This window comes from Artemia sp. Qi Xiang Cuo, chromosome 11, assembly GCF_049724085.1.
Source record: "Artemia sp. Qi Xiang Cuo chromosome 11, ASM4972408v1, whole genome shotgun sequence".
Lineage (NCBI taxonomy): Eukaryota > Metazoa > Arthropoda > Branchiopoda > Anostraca > Artemiidae > Artemia > Artemia sp. Qi Xiang Cuo.
Window position 1 is genome coordinate 44,873,842 of NC_142804.1, and position 18,921 is coordinate 44,892,762.

General features: G+C 36.0%; 1 long non-coding RNA gene across 2 annotated transcripts in view; it reads left to right on the forward strand.

Annotated features, from left to right (window-relative positions):
- Positions 1-2,180: 2,180 nt before the first annotated feature.
- The window catches only part of LOC148947022 (uncharacterized), a 24,499-nt gene continuing 7,758 nt past the window's right edge, over positions 2,181-18,921 (forward strand). For both annotated transcript variants that reach the window (XR_016142449.1, XR_016142450.1), the window contains exon 1: positions 2,181-2,285. This is a non-coding gene — a long non-coding RNA (uncharacterized LOC148947022). The remainder of the gene's footprint in view (positions 2,286-18,921) is intronic.

The window sequence follows — 18,921 nt, forward strand, 5'->3', positions numbered from 1 at the left end:
AGAGGGAGTAGGCAATGCGAACTCGGCCCAGTAAAAGATAGGAATGGGGCCGTAATTAGCGATAAGGAAAAAACTAAAGAGATATGGGCCGAACATTTTGAGAGTTTTCTTAACCAAGATAGTGTTGTAGGAAAAGATATAGAGTAAGATCCAAAAGTCTGTGATGCATTTGATGTGAAAGAAAAACTAATCTATGAGGAGTCCTGAGCGGAAGCACCAAAGAACTAGAGAAATAACAAGGTTCTAGTTCTAAATAGTGGGGTACATAAGTTTCTTAAATATTGTAGTTCTGAGTTGATAAATGAGTCACTAAAGATTATGAATATGATGTTTGAAAAAGGGGAAGTACTGAACGATTTTAGGAAAACTTTAATTAAGCCACTTTATAAGAAAAATGATAAAAGTGAGTGTGGTAATTATCGAGGGATCAGTCTGGTCTCTGTAGGTAGTAAATTACTTAGTAATATGATACTTTTTAGACTGAGGGATGCCATAGACAAAGTTTTAAGAGAAGAACAGTGCGGTTTTAGAAAAGGTAGAGGATGTATCGACCTAATTTTCACTCTTAGGTTAATAATTGAGAAGTGCCTAAGTTTTCAAACATCTTTGGTCCTCAGTTTTATAGATTATGAGCAAGCGTTCGTTTCCGTTAATAGAAGGACTTTAGTAAAGGTTTTATCCTTGTATGGTATACCAGACAAATACATTAAAGTGATTAGTGCTATGTACGAGAATAACACTGCTGCGGTTAAGGTAGGAAATGAGGTAAGCAGCAGGTTTTGTATTGAATCAGGAGTTAAGCATGGTTGTGTAACTGGAATATCCCCCTTTATATGGATTATTTTGATGGACTTTGTCTTAAGGAGCACAGGAAAGGCAACGGAAGACCACGGAATCAAATGGGGAGGAAAAAGTCTCCTGGACTTTGATTATGCTGATGATTTAAGCATCCTAGATGAAAGTGTGAGCAAAATGAATGAAGTTTTCGAGGTTTTGCGAGTTCAGGGTGCTAGAATAGGTTTGAAAATTAATGTTAAAAAGACTAAGTCACTAAGGCTAGGAATAAGTGAAGATGAAAAGGTGAAGTTGAGTAATGAAACGATTGATCTGGTGGACAGCTTCACTTACCTTGGTTGCATTATTAGTAAAGATGATTGGAGCAGTGAAGATGTCAAAAGTAGAATAGCCAAGGCTCAGGTTTTTTTTTCACAGTTAAAAAAAAGTTTTGAAAATTGGAAGATAAGTCTGCAAACCAAGATTAGAATATTAGAAACTACAGTGATGACGGTGGTCAAATATGGCTCTGAAGTATGGGCGCTCCGAAAAGCGGATGAAGATTTGCTAGACGTTTTCCAGAGAAATTGCGTAAGGATTGTTCTGGGTACCCGGCTGACTGACCGTATTTCAAACAATAGGCTATACAAAACATTTGGTTTAATACCGCTCTCTACGGCTATAACGAAAGAAAGGTTGAGATGGATAGGAGACATTGTATAGATCAAGAAAGACAGAGTGCCAAAAAATGTCGTTTTCGGCAAACCGTTTAGGACTAAACGGAAAGTATGTCTTCCTCGTCTGGTACGTGAGGACGTCATAAAGAAAGATTTAAAGGGAACTGGAACTTCATGGGCGGACGTAAAAAGGGAGGCTTGGATAGATTGGGATGGAGGAGGAGTGTGCGTAGCTTTGTTGGCCTCAGGCGGCTTGGTGCTGCGGTGAGTTGTCAGTAGTAGTAGTAGTAGTAGTATAGCTTTTTACGTTTATTTATATTATCTTATAGAAATAGCAGGATATAGTCTTGCGCGTTGAAATAGCTTTGCTCAGACTGAAAGAAAACTGAGGAGGGGTTACATAGACAGCATTAAAACATAATGAGCAAAACATAAAATGATCTTACTATGCATCATGGTAAGAAGTACTTTAGGGGGGGATTAATAGTACAGCTAATGGTTCAGATTTTTATTTAGTATTGTAAAACTTAAAGAATGGGATAATCACCAAATATATTGCATAAATGTGAACAATCAGAATTGTTTTATTTCGGTTGGGCCAGAGAAGTGGAACAGAATAATATTTAACGTCACAAATCTTTGCTCCGTGAAAGAAAATTGAGGCGTTTTTAAAAGAGTATTTGATTTTCCCTCTTTTTTAGATTGAAAATGGTCTCGATTTTGTTTTAGGACCAGATTCCGAGGCTAAAAAGAACCAGGTTTCTCTTAAACAGTATAGGAAACGACGTGGAAGCTTCGCTACAAAAGACTTGGCTATTGAAAACAAAATTGATGGTAAATATGTTATTTTTCTTTTCTAGCATTTGTCAGCTACGACGTTTTTCACATAATAATTGCCAAATAAATAATACTCTGAAACAGCCTGTCTAAACACAATCCGTATATATGGTACCAAGGGCATTAAAACAAAGTTTAGCCTATTGTCCCCTGGACTAAACTATGAATATTCTGAAACGGCCTTTCTAAACACAATATGTATAGAAAGTACGAAGAACATCAAAATAAAAGTTGATTGGCCCCTGGACCCGTCTAAGGTTTATTCATACCTGAAAAATGCGATTTTATCAAAAAGGATTGTTTTTTTTTATTGCGATCATAAATGTTTTTGGGCATATCATATTTTCGCCGGTGTCGGCAATTTGAACCATAAAACTGAATAAGCAAAAGTAATTAGTTAAATTTGATAGCAGTTTTGTCTTTAAAAATCCAACTTTAAAAAATTGCTGATTGCCAAAGGCTGCTATACTTCCAAATGAAAGCTACGCCTTCTTAAACCGTTTGGCTTTATTTGTTTTTAGCTGAATTGTAGCTGGTTATTCATCCGCGTTCCTTTTTGTTTTTCATTTGCCAACCGCTACTACCAAACTGAATAAATCTTAAAAATTGATTTCCCAATTTTTTTGAACTTTTTATAATATAAATGGTTGTGCAAGTTTCCAATTCCGATTGAAGTTTGCATATGGATTCTATGAATTTTGGACGTGCGTTTTCCACACTGAGCACATTGAGATTTTCCTTCTTTAGCTTATTTTGCTTACGAGGTTTTCTATATGTTCCAAAATTAAGATCTCTAGCTTCCAGCACACCCACGATGCATGAAAATTTTAATTAAAAAAAGTTCAAATTAATTTTTGCTCTGTTTTCTTGTTCTAAGTTTTTGTCCAACTTTTTAAGATCTTTACTCCTTGTATTAAATAAACAATCAATGCAAACAAACATACAATTGATATGAAGTAAACGAATTAAAAAATTCTAAAACGAGTGAAACTTAAATTGAATATCCAAATCAAGCTTGAGACGAACAAAAATCACTACAAACAAGAGTTTGGGTATCGTCTCCTTGTCTCACTGTAAAAGTCTAAACCTACTGCCTCATTGGCGCTTTACTGAAAATTAATTTTATTAGAAATAATTTCTTTTGTGCTTAATATTTAAAATTAAAATTATAGTGAAATTTTGAACTAATGAGCTTTCAGCAATTAAAATCATTATTTATCAAATATTCAGTTTAATTGATTAGTTCTTTCTATAATTGTTTTAGACGAATACAGTTTCACTACAAATGAATAGTTTAGATACTGCCCCATTCCTTAACTGTAAAAACCAAAAGCCTACTGTGTCATTGGCGATTCACTGAAAACGAATTATATTAAAAATGTTTTCTTTTCCTGTTCTTGCAGCATTGAAAATAAAAATAAAATTACAGTGAAATAAATTCTTGAGCCCTCTCTGAAGTTTTTACGAGGATCCCTTTCATAACAGCTGTATATGTCCCCCAAACATAACTTACAATGCCTACCCTGGGCCCTGAAGGATTGTGTCGACCCCGAAGTTTTTGATATATGATCTTTGAACTATTTTGACAAAAAATGGCTCTCTCAAAATTCTTATCGGATGAGTTTGAAAAAATAGGGCGCAGAGAAAGGGGGAATTATTTGCCCTCCGATCTCTTTTGACTCTTAAAAAGTGAACGAGAACTTTCAGTTTCCAATCATATGAGCCTTCTCCCAAGTTTATACGAGCATCCCTTCCATAAGAACTATATAGCCTATGCCCCCAGAGCAGTACATACAACGCCTCCCTCCAGGCCCTGGGGGATTGTGTCGACCCCGGAGTTTTCATTAAATAATCTTTGAAGTATTTAAAAACAATGGCTATCTCAAAGTTCTTATCGGATGGGTTTGAGGAAAAAAGGGCATGAAGGGGTGGGGCCTCTGATATCTTTTGACTCTTAAAAGTGAACTAGAACTTGCAATTTCCAATCAAATGATCCCTCTCCGAAGTTTATTCAAGCATACCTTCCTTTCTAAGAACCATATATACCCCATGGAATAACTTACAACCCCTGTCCCCGGGCTCTGGGGGGTTTTGTCGACACCTCAGTTTTTGTTATCTGACTTTTGAACGATTTTTAACTTAATGGTTATCTCTAAATATTATCAGATGCATTTGGGAAAAAGAGGCATGGGAGGGGGCTAGTTGCTCTCCAATCTCTTTTGACTTTCAAAAAGTGAACTAGAAATCTCAATTTCCAGTCAAATGAGCCCTTTCTGAAGTTTTTACGAGTGTCCCTTCTGTAAGAACCATATATTCCCCCACGACATAACTTACAACGCCTGCCCTCGGCTCTGAGGGGCAGTGTAGACCCCAGAGTTTTCGTTATATGGTCTTTGAACTTTTTTAAACAATGGCTATCTCAAAGCTCTTATCGAACGGGTTTGAGGAAACAGGGCCTGGAGGGGGGAGGGGAGCTATGTGCCTTCCAATCTGTTTTGACTCTTAAAAAGTGAACTAGAACTTTAAATTTTCAGTCAAATGAGCCCTCTTTGAAGTTTATACGTGCATCCCTTCCATGAGAACCATATATGCCCCCAGGGCATAACTTACAACGCCTTTCCCTGGTTCCTTGGGGGGTTGTGTTGATACCAGTGTTTTAGTATATGGTCTTTGAACTATTTTTGACAAAATAGCCATCTCAAAATTTTTATCGGATCCATTTTGGAAAACTGGGCGTGAGGGGGGGGGGCTGGTTAACCTCCTATATCATTTAACGCTTAAAAAGTGATCTAGAACCTTCAATTTCCAATCAAATGAGCCCTCTCTGAAGTTTATACGAGCATCCCCTCCATATAAACCATATATGCCCCCAGGGCATAACTTAAAACCGTTGCTGTGAAGACTGTTGGAAGAGTGTCCTGCTCAAAGATATAATTTCCAGAACTTTCAACTACGTTGAACAAAATGGCTATCTCAAAACTTTTATTGGATGTGTTTGGGGAAAGGGTGGGCGTGGAAGATGTGATAGTTGCTCTCCAATCCCTTTTGACTATTAAAAAAGGCACTAGTCAATTAAATTTCCAGTCGAACAAGCCCTTTTTGAAGTTTCTACGACAACGCTTTCTATAAAATCCTTCTATGGCAGATATGGAGTGTTAGTTGCCTTCCAATCTTTTTTGATCCTCAAGAAGAGCACTAGAACTCTCAAGTTCCAATACAATTAGCCCCCTTTGAAGTTTATACGACGATCCCTTCCATGTAAAGTGCCTCTGGAAAAAACCTGCCCCCGGGCCCTTGGGGGTTGTGTCGACACCGGAGTTTTGCTATATGGTCTTTGAACTATTTTAAATAAAATAGCTATCTCAAAGTTTTTATCAGATGCATTGGAAAAAAAGGGTGTAGGGGGGAGAGGTTGGACTGGTTACTCTCCGATATCTTTTGACACTTAAAAAGTGAACTAAAACTTTCAATTTCCAATCAAATGAGCCCTCTGACGTTTTTACCAAAATTCCTTCCATAAAAACCATACATGCCATCAGGCCATAACTTATAACCCTTGCCCTGAAGACTGTGGGGGGAGTGTTACTCAAAGATATAGTCCCCAGAACTTTCAACTACGTTACACAAAATGGCTATTTCAAAATTTTGATTGGATGTGATTGGGGAAATGGTTGGCGTGGAAGGGGTGGTAGTTGCTTTCCAATCACTTTTGGATTGTTAAAAATGGCACTAGCCATTTGAATTTCCAATCGAATGAGGCCTTTTTGAAGTTTCTGCGACAACTCTTTCTATAAGAACCTTATATGCCCCCAGGGCATAACTTACAATACTTGTCCTGAAGGTGTTTGGATGTGTTTGGGGAAAAGGTGGGCGTGAGAGGGGGGTAGTTGCCCTTCAATCACTTTCGACTATTAAAAAGGGCACTAGCCCTTTGAATTTGCCATAGAATGAGCCATTTTTGAAGTTTCTACAAAAAAGCTTTGTATAAGAAGCGTATGTGTCCTGAAGGTATAACTTACGACTCGTGCCTTGAGGGATGAGGGGGAATTTTATCCTCAAAAACATAATTTATATCTGGAAATCAACTACGTAGAACAAAATGGCTATCTCAAAATTTTTATTGGATGTGTTTGGGGAAATGGTGGGCCAGGAAGGGGTTTAAGTTGCCTTCCAATCATTTTTGACCGTTAAAAAGGGCACTAGAACTCTCGATTTCCCATCAAATGAGCCCCTTTTGCACGTTGCAGGTATGCTATAAATAAACAAACTTGAACAGTTTCCTCTTGTTGCCGTTTTCTAAGCAATGTCGAATAACTCACAACCCAAAGAAATTATTGAAATAACAAGATATTATCAAAAGAAATTACCTATATTTTTGCTTAAATCTAACTAATTTTACACAGTCTATTTCGAGACAACCTCTTCTAATCTTTAGCATGGACTATCTATATTCATGACCGATGAAAAACATACAATGTGTGCCTGCAAGAACCGTCATGTGTTAAGTGTTTATAAAATATCTATCCAGTTCCATTCTAATTAACTTTACGGAAAAGAGCAATAGGTGTTTATTTTAAACTCACTTAGCGTACAATCAAACTACATACTAGCCTAGAAAAGAAAGAAAAAAAACAAATTTTTAGGGGGAAAATGTGAACTATTCCAAAAAAGTACTGCTAACCCGATTGCATTGTTTACATTTTCAATAACACAGTCCTAAATATAAAAATAGTTCATAGACGTGTTAGCGTTGATATTATAATAGAGTTAAATTAACTCAGTTAATCAACATTACCAAATCCTGCATATATAACATCTTTTTGTTTTCTGATGAACAACTGATATTTTCTTGAAGATGTTGACTGCAAAGAATATTTCTATTTTTAAGTGATATACCTTTCTAAATTGTTGGATAATGCATTAGAAAGAAATGAAAACTGAAAGGAAATGTAAGAAGAGGACACAAGCCCTCTTCTGCCCCCTCCTCCTGGCTGGTGCCAGTGTTTAGCTTTGAGAAGATGCGCAATTGCAAAAAACTGAAAAACTAAAAGAAAAGAAAAGAAGTAATGAATGAATGAATGAATGAATGGTTTTATATCCCTTCATAAATCACACAAGTTATGCGACGGAGTATTAAAAAAATAACAAAAAAAATACAAAAGAACATAAAGAAAGGCAAAAAGAAACAAACAAACACTTCACGATTCTATTTACAACGATACTTGAATCGTATTCAGACTAACCTACAATAGCCCGATATAGGTCACGATGAAGATTGAGAAAACACTAAAACCGGACAATACGCTTAGTGACTGCATTAGTCGGGTCAACAATTTTATATTTTTGGGAAATTCTAGTGTTTCTCTCCCACGGCAGAACGCTTAGGAGATATTTTGCGTACTTAAAATACTTTCTCCGGACTGAACGCTTATCAGTTTCAGTGAAAAGAGACCAAATGACGAAAGTGACATAACATGTTGTATAACAAATACAGAATAAAGGCGTCCGAGTATAAGACGGTTATAAAGACGTTTACAAGCAGGGCTTCCACTATCCCCGAATTTTCGGGGATTTACCCGAAAATCTATGTGTCTCCCCGAAAAAAATTTGGTTCCCCGAATCCCTGAAATTTCCCCGAAAATCACTCAACCAAGGTTTGAACTGCAGTTTTGGGACCTTCTTACGGTCTTGCAAACCTGTTAGTTAGGCATAGGAAATTTTACGGGAAATATATTCTGCTCAAATTTTAAATAGACAAGTAAATTTGTTTAAATATTTAATGCCTACCTTTACAATTTCTAATTCTTTAATGATTAATAACTCTGTTTGAAGGCTAATTCTGAGATAGAAAAAAAAAGAAAATGTGGTATGATTTATTTCTTCCTAAGAACTATCCCTAAATACAATCTTCTTACCATAAGCAAATGCACCATTCCCTCCCCCTTCTAATGAGGCAAAATTTAGCTATAGACTATGTAAAAGGTCGGGGAATAGAGGATTCAAACGGAAGTAACCCCAAAAATATTATCCATAAGAAAATTTACAATACAGCTTAAAGTAAAAATGTATAGCAGACTGACAGTCTGTCAGTCTGCTATGCATGCTCCTCCACACAGCAACGACCGAATGGTCAACTCTGCGTTTATAAGCAGAAGTGAGTATCTCTGCATGAATATCAGAGTCAAATACTTTATGAACATCATGGCTCGGTAGGAGAAGGATATCATTATTATCATGAGAATGGAGCAGATGGTTTGTAATCAATGGATGAACATGATCACGACTATTACCACCCTTAAACCCGAATCATGAACCAGGAGTACAACACGCTTCACCTTAGGTCACCGACAACCAGCATTTTCTTAAGTTTGCAGAATACCGGCGTAATAATTATCGGGTGATACGAAGAACAGTTCTTGGGATCATTCCGTTTTTTAGGAACTGGCGTAACGACACCAACAAAAAACGTTTAGGACAAGACCGCAGTTAAAAATCATCTGATACATAAGAGCAAGGTGGTTTGACACATAGTCACCCCCGATAGCCAGATGCATTCCATTTATATTATCCATACCCACGAATACTTCTTTTTCTGTTTAGATAGCATATGACGGATATTAGAGATAGTAGCAACGAACCCGACACTTCGTTCACTTAACGATAGGAGGGAATCGAGCTGTTTTTCAAACTGTTCTTCAAGGGTCTTGTTGGGGGGGGGGGAATTTGGCAGTGAAATATGCATTCCAATCACTTTCAATTGGAAAAATATCTTCTTTGCGAGACGTAAGACTCCTTTTCTTTTTAATATACTTCCAGGCTGCATTTGGTTCATCTTCAAGCACTTTGCAATTCTGGTCTATCAAATCAATTCTGTATTTAGCTACAGTCCTAGCAAATTTCTGCTTCGTGTATAGCCTGATGATGTTCAAGACACTTAGGCGAGGGCTCCCAAACACGTTCCATAATGTATACCAGAATTTTGACTGGCTGCAAGACTTGGCCAACTGAACGTTTTGAGACCACTGTGGATTTTCACTTCCGATTCGCACTTTACATGTTGGAACTGCAGTCTTTTCAGCGAAGCGTAGGGCATGAGCGATTTCTGAAAAGTAATTGTTTAGGAGCATGTGCTTCTCATTGTCGGGAATAGACGAACCTTGTTGAAACAGTTGAAATGGGACTTTTATCTTTCCAAGCATATGATCACATACTGACTTGAAAAGTGCAGAGTCAATTTTCCCCCACTTGGATTTTTTCATCCATTTGAGATGACTGTCATCCCGCCGAGTGGGATTATAAGTCACACAGAACACATTCGAGATAGGTAGGTGGTCGGAAACGTAGATGCTTAAGTTCTCCTGAAATTTTTCATTTGTCTTCACATCTGCAGAGCACAGCATTGAGTCTAGGGAGGATACAGAGCCAGAGTTGTTCACTTACGTGTAGTCTAGGTCATTTTCCAGTACACGAAGACTTTCACAGGCAGTTATCAGAGCCTGAGCTCCGGGGCTGTTGTCACACAGGTTACAGTTCATGTCTCTGATGATAATACAAGACAGTTTATTAGTAACGCACTCGTCAACTGCTCCACAAAGCTCTCCACAAGCGGCATAGAATCTTGCATTAAATTCATCGTCATTATAGTCTGTGGGCACATAGACATAGAATAGGGTGCATATCACTGATGCAGACACCGACGAAGGAGTCAGACTGTTTGTAGAGTGAAGGCTTAAGACTTCTGCGCACCAGTATTGAAAAACGACCAAATGGCCTACCTCAGCCAGAACGCTTAGCAGGATTACTGAATACGACGAAAGTGTCGTTGATATCCAGAAGCTGTAGTCCTTCTGCTGTAATAAAGTGTTTTTATAGACGGACCACGTTATATTCTAGTATTAGTTGCTCAACCAGAGGTAATTTAGCGAGAACTCCGCCATTCATGTTCCATGATAAAACTTTAAGTTCATGATTATTCATTGTTTCAGTACTCTCTGTGCTTCAGGGCATTTAAGACTGTAGCAGGGGGGGGGGGGTTAGCGAACCACATAGAGCACATTTACGGGGGTTCTGGCATTGACTGTCCTTAGAACTGAAGTGTTTCCCAGCGAAACGGGAGCACCTTGGCGGATTTTGACAATCCCTTGATGCGTGGCCATGGCACTGACACTTGTAATACTGGATTGGCATAAATTTGTATTCGTAAATTTGCAGGCATTCATATACAATCACGGAGGAGACTTGGTTGCATTCTGTAGGTCTTTTCATGAATCAAATTTCAGTTCGAATGACCTGATTTGGAATATTCGGGAAGCTTCAACACATTTAGAGACTAGACTGTGTAAATCTCTTTCCGGAATGCTAGACGGGACGTGACGAATTATCCCGATGAAAGAGGGGCTTTTCACTCTTGCGACAATAGAGTTATTGCTAATAGTAATAGCCAGTGCAATGGAATCAGCGGTCGCTTTGTCTTTCGCTAGAACGCTCCAGGCACTTGTACGAGGCCTCAGTTCAATGATGTCGCTGCTTGTCTCCCGTAAATTTCATTTAAATAGTCTCTCTACGATTCGGGATCAGTAAGTTCTTGGGGCGGATTCTTGAGAACTATGGCGTAAGTCTGCTTAGGTTTTTCCTTATTCTTGGGTGACTGATTAGAGGCGCGTAACGGGTGTTCGGACTCGACAAAACGGTCAAACTTTCGGCATCGCTCTCCCATTTTTTCGTTAAAATAGTGATTATTTCGCTGGGAATAATTGGGACATTATCCGGTTGCTGTATTACGAACCACGGGTGTGAAATGCTCTTTTCATCGCACAGTTTGAAAAACTTTCATTATGTCGATGATATTATCCGCACTGCTGTCTCTTGCAGTCACTCTCGTCGCATATTCGGCTGCATCCCAAATCACCTTCGCTTCCAAAATATCCGCATCAAGGAAATGCGAAACCGCACTTTTGACAATACTGTCTATCGGATTTCTAGCTTCAATCGCCCGCTCAACAAAGTTCAAAACAGCATTTAATACAAGCTTTACGCTCACCATTTCGCTTCAGAATGATTATTGCGCAATCCAGTGATCAGCCTGAATTTGGTTGATTTGAATGGGTTTAGGTTAAACGGGATATGACTTGTATGAAAATCGAGTTAAATAAGTGTTAAAATGCATAGAAGGTGAGGAAAATGATGGTAAAAATAAGTGGGGTTGAGTTGCACACACGGAGGTTTGGTTAAATAAAGGGTTGAGCAGTGAGCTGAGTGTAGTTCAGTTGCACGGATAATGAGTGGAGTAAGGGTGAAGTTGAATAGGGGTTAATTTAAATGAGGGTTATGCTCTGCAGGATTCAGTCTCACAAGGGATCAATTAAACGGAGGTTGAGCTGTATAAAGGTTCAGTTGCACGGAGTATCTGTCAAACGAAGATTCAGTTCAACAGGGGTGGAGCTTGACGAGGGTTCAGTTAAACAGGGATTCAGTTGAGCAGGGGTGGAATTGCGTGAGGGTTCAAATGCACGAGTGTTACATTAGAGTGGATACCTATAAAAAGTATTGTGTTCCGACAATTAATATAAAAAAGCCAAGAGGACGACCCAAAAATTGATACCATGTTAATGGCCTTTAAGTCATTTTTTTTCATAACAAAATTTGAATATCATGAAGAAGGTATCATGATTTTAGAAATATCTTGGTGGGGTATGACCTGAAATCTGTTTGGAACCTATGGATCACTTTAGGTGTAATGTGGCGAAAGGTGCGCTGGCTAAGGTTTTAAAAGCAATCATTACGTAAGAACTTGATATTATCAACTGGCTATTGTTTGTTTATGTTTTAATGTCGCTCTTTACGGTTATTTGAAAACATGCTTTTATTAATATTTAATGCTCACAAAAAAGTGTAAAATTTACGATTCAGTAGTAAAAACAGTAACTTTTTCGCTAAAATTTGAATGAGAAAAATGATTGTCAAGCAGATTCAAACACTGTACGTAATCAATGGAATTCGGACTATATAAAAACATAATTATCCTGCTAGATTGTTTTCAGTACGGAATTAATTTAATGTTGCAAAGAAAAACAGAACATGCTATCTTTTGTACAAAGGCAAATAAAGTACATTTATGTTGTATACTAGCCAAAGATGGCTAATGAACACATAAGCGACTTTCTTTGGCTCTTAAATTTTCACCCCCTTACTGTTTATTAGAAAACGAAACGACTAATTAAATACTTCCAAGCTTTAAATTTGACCTGTTTCTCCACTATCCATTCGACGAGGGAAACATTTACTAGCCACTTTTTTGTGTCCATCAAATTTTTGATGAGTAAGAAACCCTACACATTTTGTTCAAAAGAAAACACTCCTAAAATTATTGGCAAGGACGTGCTATTCTTCTCAGATTTTTAATTTTTGAATAAATGTGTTATAAAATCCTTTCTGTAATTTGAAGCCTTAATGCTTTTGGTCTAAAGCCAAATCATTTTACTGCGAATTTTACTCCAGTTTTTAACGACACGGTCTTTTGTTAAACTTTTCAAAAGATGCCAAAGATGCAGATGGGGTTTTGATAAAAAAGAATTGTATTTTATTTTAATACTATCAGTGGTTACTTATAAAAGCTACATAAATATAAAAATAGCCTTCAAGCTTCTCTCTCTCCGAAATTACCAAAAGAGGTCAATTTTTAGTCAGAGAATAAACCAAAAATGCTAGTTGACATTTCAAAGGAAATCTTCAAAGTGTTGGAGTTTTTTTCTTTCAAAGTATCACTACTTTTAGCTTCTCTATAGGTTACTTAAAATAGTTATTTGTTTTTTTAGTATACGTGCATATTTTTTTTTTATGAAGTCCACATTTTCTGAGATAATGAAACAAAATAAAGCAACAAAAAAGGGTAAAAACGTAAGTGCGGGAGAGGCTAGGGGCTAAAGGCTAAAACTTTTGCTTTTCTTTTTAGACATGTGAAGCAAATTCAGCTCTATTAGAGCTTGTGGTAGCCTTTTGAAAATAAATATTATCTCATCTCTTTTAAATTTCAAAGACAACTAAAACAAATTTAAATGACAAGAAAAATAAAAATGAAAAAGACAGTATAATCTGATGATTTTTATCAATATTTTAATGCACACTCACCCAACTGTCTCAATAGTGCACATTTTTTTTCAAGCATGTCTCTCTTTGTCATTGTTTGCCGTTGTACCTGCCGGGAGAGTATCACTTAAACTGCGGGGATCAGGTTGAACGAGGGTTATGGTTCCTTTGTCTATTGGGCCTAAACCGTATTCATCAAGCTCTTGAAGCGTGAACATCAGTGCCCAGTGAAATTTCAAAAGCAATAAAGATAACGACATTAGCTCCGCTCATGGTCTCTGAGAGATTCAGCTTAACCCTCCTCAAATCAATAATATAATTACAAAATATAATTCAGCCTGTTTCGTTGGAGTTGATTATAGCTGACTTAAATGAAATGGTCCTTGATTATTGGTTAATTCTTTTGTGTCTTTTCTTTTTTGCCATGTCGATGTAAAACTATTCATCACATCTAAAAAGCAACAATTTATTCTTCAGTCCAACATATTTGAAAATTAGCAGAGCTTTTCATATCCTGGGGCAAAAAACACTTGAAGGTTATGGTTAAAGCAATAGCTATATACTTGTAAGGAGAGAGCCAATAGAAACCAAAATCTTATATACACAACAAAGAAAAAACACTATCGAATAGGGAACTGTAATTAAGGAGTGACCCAGCTCAATAATAACCGGAACTCTAAAAAACGGAGTTTTGATACCAGTAAATACATAAAAAGAATTGGATTTTTATGGTGATTTCAATTTACAAGGTTCTTCAAATTTAGTCTGATTTATCAAAAGTTACGAGCCTGAAAAAATGTACCTTATTTAAAAAAGGGGAAACCCCCCCTAAAAGTGATAAAATCTTAATGAAAATCAAACCATCAAATTCAGTGTAACAAAAAACCCTACTGTTGATGTTTCAAACTCCTATGTGCAAAAATGTGAAATTTTGTATTTTTTGCCAGAAAAAGATCACGGATGCGTGTTTATTTTATTTTTTTTTTCGATCAATTAGTCCTAGAATATCGTGAGAGGAATCAATTGAACAGAAATTATAAGTTTTAGTGCCCTTTTTAAGTCACCAAAAATACTGTAGGGCATTTTGGCCCCCTCCCACGCTCATTTTTTCCCAAAATCACCCAATCAAAATTTGAGATAGCCATTTTGTTCAGCATGGTAAAAAATCTAATAAACATGTCTTTGAGGGTGACTTAGTCCCCTACACTTCCCGAGGGAAGGGCTGCAAGTTAACAACTTTGCCCATTGTTTACACATAGTATTGGTTATTGGGAAGTATACAGACGTTTTCAGGAGGGATTTTGTCGGGGGTAGGGTGGAGGAGGGACTAATATCGGAGAATCCTTCCATGGCGGATGTTTCCTGGGGGGACGGGAAATTTCTATGAAGGGGGTACCGGATTTCCCAGCATTATTTGAAAAACGACCAGAAATGAAATAAAAAAAACAAATTTTTTCAACTGAAAGTAAGGAGCAACATTAAAACTTAAAACGAACAGAAATTATTATGTATATGAGGGGGTTTGCCCCCTAGTCAACACCCCGCTCTTTACGCTAAAGTTTTTTTCATTACTTTCAAAAGAACTATATATTCTAATTAAACGGCCTTTGGGATTCAGGGATTTGTGATTCTTACAAAATTTGAAATTTAGCGTAAGGAGCAAGGTATTGACTAGGGGACGAACCCCCTTATATATATAATAATTTCTGTTCGTTTTAATTTTTAAACTGCTCCTTACTTTCAGTTGAAAAAACTTGTTTTTCTTATATAATATCATAAGAAAAACTTACCGTTAGTGCTGAATCCGGAATAATAGCTACTTTCGAATTAATAATAAAATTTTATTTTAGAAAAAAATCTTGGAACTTAAAAACAGCAGGAAACACTGATAAGTGTTCCTTTTTCTGTTTGATTTCTCCAGTACTGATAGTACACTAGGACGTCGTAGAGAGCAGTTTAATGCTATTTAAAATCTAATGTACTTATTTAGAGGCTTTTTATAGTTTTCTCATGCCTAATGGCATCATCAAATGCCTAATGGCACTGAAATCAAATTTAGTGTCATTTTTGGAGTATAAAGGCTTTAAACCATGAGAGGTCTACCGCTGAAATCCTCATGATCAAAAGTTCTCTCGCTTTTTTTTTAAATCTCCCTATTGGACACTCCCCTTTCCAGTCAAGAAAAGCAAAAAAAGTTGAAACCAAAAAACAAATTTTGCAAAAAAAAACTGCCATGGGAAAAAATTCGTCCGAATACAAAGCTGATTTGTTAATTATAAAAGTTATCTATTCCATTCCAACACTAAAATTAATTACAAAACAAACTGTTGGAAATTACGAAAAAGTGCTTGATACCCAAACATGTCTATTTTTTTTCTCTTTTTTCCCCAGCACCGGACGGTCACTGGAACACTGTAAGAGCACTGAAAGGGATAACCTTCTGAGGCTCTAGGAATTAGTGTTTAATTCTCTGTCCCATGAAGGGGTACATTAACTGGTGACTGGTTCGATGTTGCATAGCATACTTCACCCGAAATTTCCAAATTAAAAGACGATTGATTCAATATTCAAATTTAATTAAATGTCTAATAATAGTTACTGTCACAATTCTTTTAGAATTTTCTTTTTCATCAAAAACTGTCACAATTCTTTTAGAATTTTCTTTTTCATCAAAAATGTTTAAGCTTATAAAACTTTGGTTTCTTCCAAAAACCTCTCAATTTTTTTTTTCAAATTCTTTCTACTTTTGTGCATTCCTAGACTAGAGAGTAGATCATATTGAAATTTCAGTTGGACAAGAGTAAAAGCTACTTTTAATCTTAGAGCTGAGGCCCAAATTCAAAAACCCTCCCTTCTTCCCATTAGAACATAAAAAAATAACTTTTGACAAATTAAGGAGAAAGAAATCAAAACTTGGTCATTTAGATGGAAATTGGATAAAATTCTGCTTGAATGAAGAAATTATAAACTTTGCCATGCACGAAAAAATACACAGAAGCAGTGACCTGAAAAAAAAGGGTTTTCGTAGATGTCTACTTTCCCTTCTTTTCTCAAACCGGTTTTAAACAGTTATAATAAAGCTATAAATCTTATCTAGGATGTAAATCGCTCGGCAACTAAACCGTTACTAGATATTGAAAAACTTTATACTCTTTCCTGTGCGTCTATCACTTTTGTTGAGCCCCATGCTGATATTCCTTGGTCCCTTAGATTTTTGTCTTCTTTTGTATCTGATCGGTCAAATTATCAGCTGTGTAGTTATCTAAATATCCAAATTCCCATACATCAACAATAAGATCCGATTTGTATCCTTTTATTACGTGTCATTTGACATGGAATACCTTTCCAAATTTGGCTCGAGAATGCCATTCGTTAGGCCCTTTCAAAAGACTCGTGAAAATTTTTTTGATTCCATGATTAAATTTTCCTTGATCTATAAAGAGCTATTTATTTTTTTTATTATTATTATATTTATAGGTATTGGGATGTGTTGCAGTTTGATAAAACTTATTTAATTAACTCTCCTTTTTTTATATAATTTTTTTCTCCATTTTTATAAAGTAAATTTATTTACATGTGAAGTGTTCAAATGTTTAATGTTACAAGATCTTTTTCAAAATCCCCCTCCTACAGGCCATAGAGCCTTTGTGGGGATTCGTAGATTGTTGTGTAGTTATTGTACTTTCTTATACAAAATAAATTTATCTATGTATCTATCGATCTATCTATTGGCTGCCAGTGACAGAAATTAATTGCTGTCGTGGCTCTGCCAGTTATTTGTCTTTGTTCCAAATTAGTTTAGCTTGCCCAAATGGGTAATATAAGTTAGAAATTCTCTACAAAATGAGAAGCATATTTGAGCTTCTAATCTGCACTGGATCAAACCTACTCTAGGCCTTGGATTGAGCTCAGTGAAACAAAGCTTAATTTAAAAATAGAAAAGTTGCATAAGGATTAAGTTAAACGAGGCTCGATTTAAATAGGGGTCCTGTTGAATGGGTGTTTAGCATTAAGTTCAGTACTAACACTGCTAATGTGACTACTATTACAACTATACCTAAGGGTATGAGGGTGAAATTTTCAGGAAAGTTTTAGGGGGAGAGTAAACTGAATTACAGCCTGACATCTGTATGCAGGTGGTCAAAAGGGCATATCAGCAATATCTCAAAAAGAGTTTAATGTGTGAAATTAAAACTTGCAAGGCTTGTTCTGGGGGATGTTGAACTAACTAAAAGACAATATTTGCATCATAATACTGCTGCTTCTACTCCTATTAATACTTCTACTGATACTATTATTATTACTGTTACTACTACAACAGCTACTAAAGCTAAGATTACTGCTGTCAATTCTACTGCTGCTAAAGCTAAGGGTATTAGGATGAAAATTTTGGGAAATATTCACATTGTATTGAGGGTAAGTTGTTTCAGGGTAAGTTGTGAGAGATTTTAAACTAAGCAGAAGAGACTATGAGCATACTTTAATGCTATTCTACGGTTACTGTAACTAATGACACTAAGGGCACTAAGTTGGAACTTTTTGGGAACGTTTAGGGGATGTTTCTACTAAACAAAAAAAACTATATGCATGTAGGTAATAAAAGGGCATATAAGAGATATCGTAGGCAGTGCTGCTCCATCAAAGCCAGTAATATAATTGATATTTTAAAGGAGCTAATTTGATTGTAAATTAAAAGTTCTAGTGTCCTTTTTAATAGTCAAACGCGATTGGAGGGCAATCAGCCCTCCTCTTTAGCTCATAACTTTCCAAGCACTTCCAATCAAAGCTTGAGACAGCCATTTTGTTCAACACAGCTGAATGGTCCAGTATCTATATCTCTAGGGTTATTGGGAAGGTCAACCCCAAATAGTTATGCAATTTTCCCATTATGCTTAGAAAAAATAAGACTTTAGTGTGCTTAAATAAGAACTCTTAGCAATATCCCAAGAATAACTGTGGTTGTTAAGTTCAAACTTTCGGGGCTACTTGAAAAAAAATCCATCCTTCATATATAAATATAAATATATATATATATATATATATATATATATATATATATATATATATATATATATATATATATATATATATATATATATATATATATATATATATATATATATATATATATATATATATATATATATATATATATATATATATATATATATATATATATATATATATATATGTATATATATATATCAGATATCTTATATTTTATTCAGATTTCGTCAGGCAACTTGACGATTTTTATCCCAATCCGTAGCGATGGAATAATAAAGTTTAGTTTACATTTAATTCATTATATAAATGGCCTTCAAATAACATAATGGCCTTCAAGTAAAGTGAACATACCACTCGAAGGCTTTTTTATGGTCTTCACGAACATAATGATCGTTTTTGGTGCAAATTCAATGTTAAGCTCTTTACGGACCCTCAAAGATGATGCATTTTTCTCTCATTTTAGACACGGCTTATATACATCTGTTAGTAGTAGACTAAGAAGTACCATATTGCGTAGACATATAGGAATCTCCATGTTATT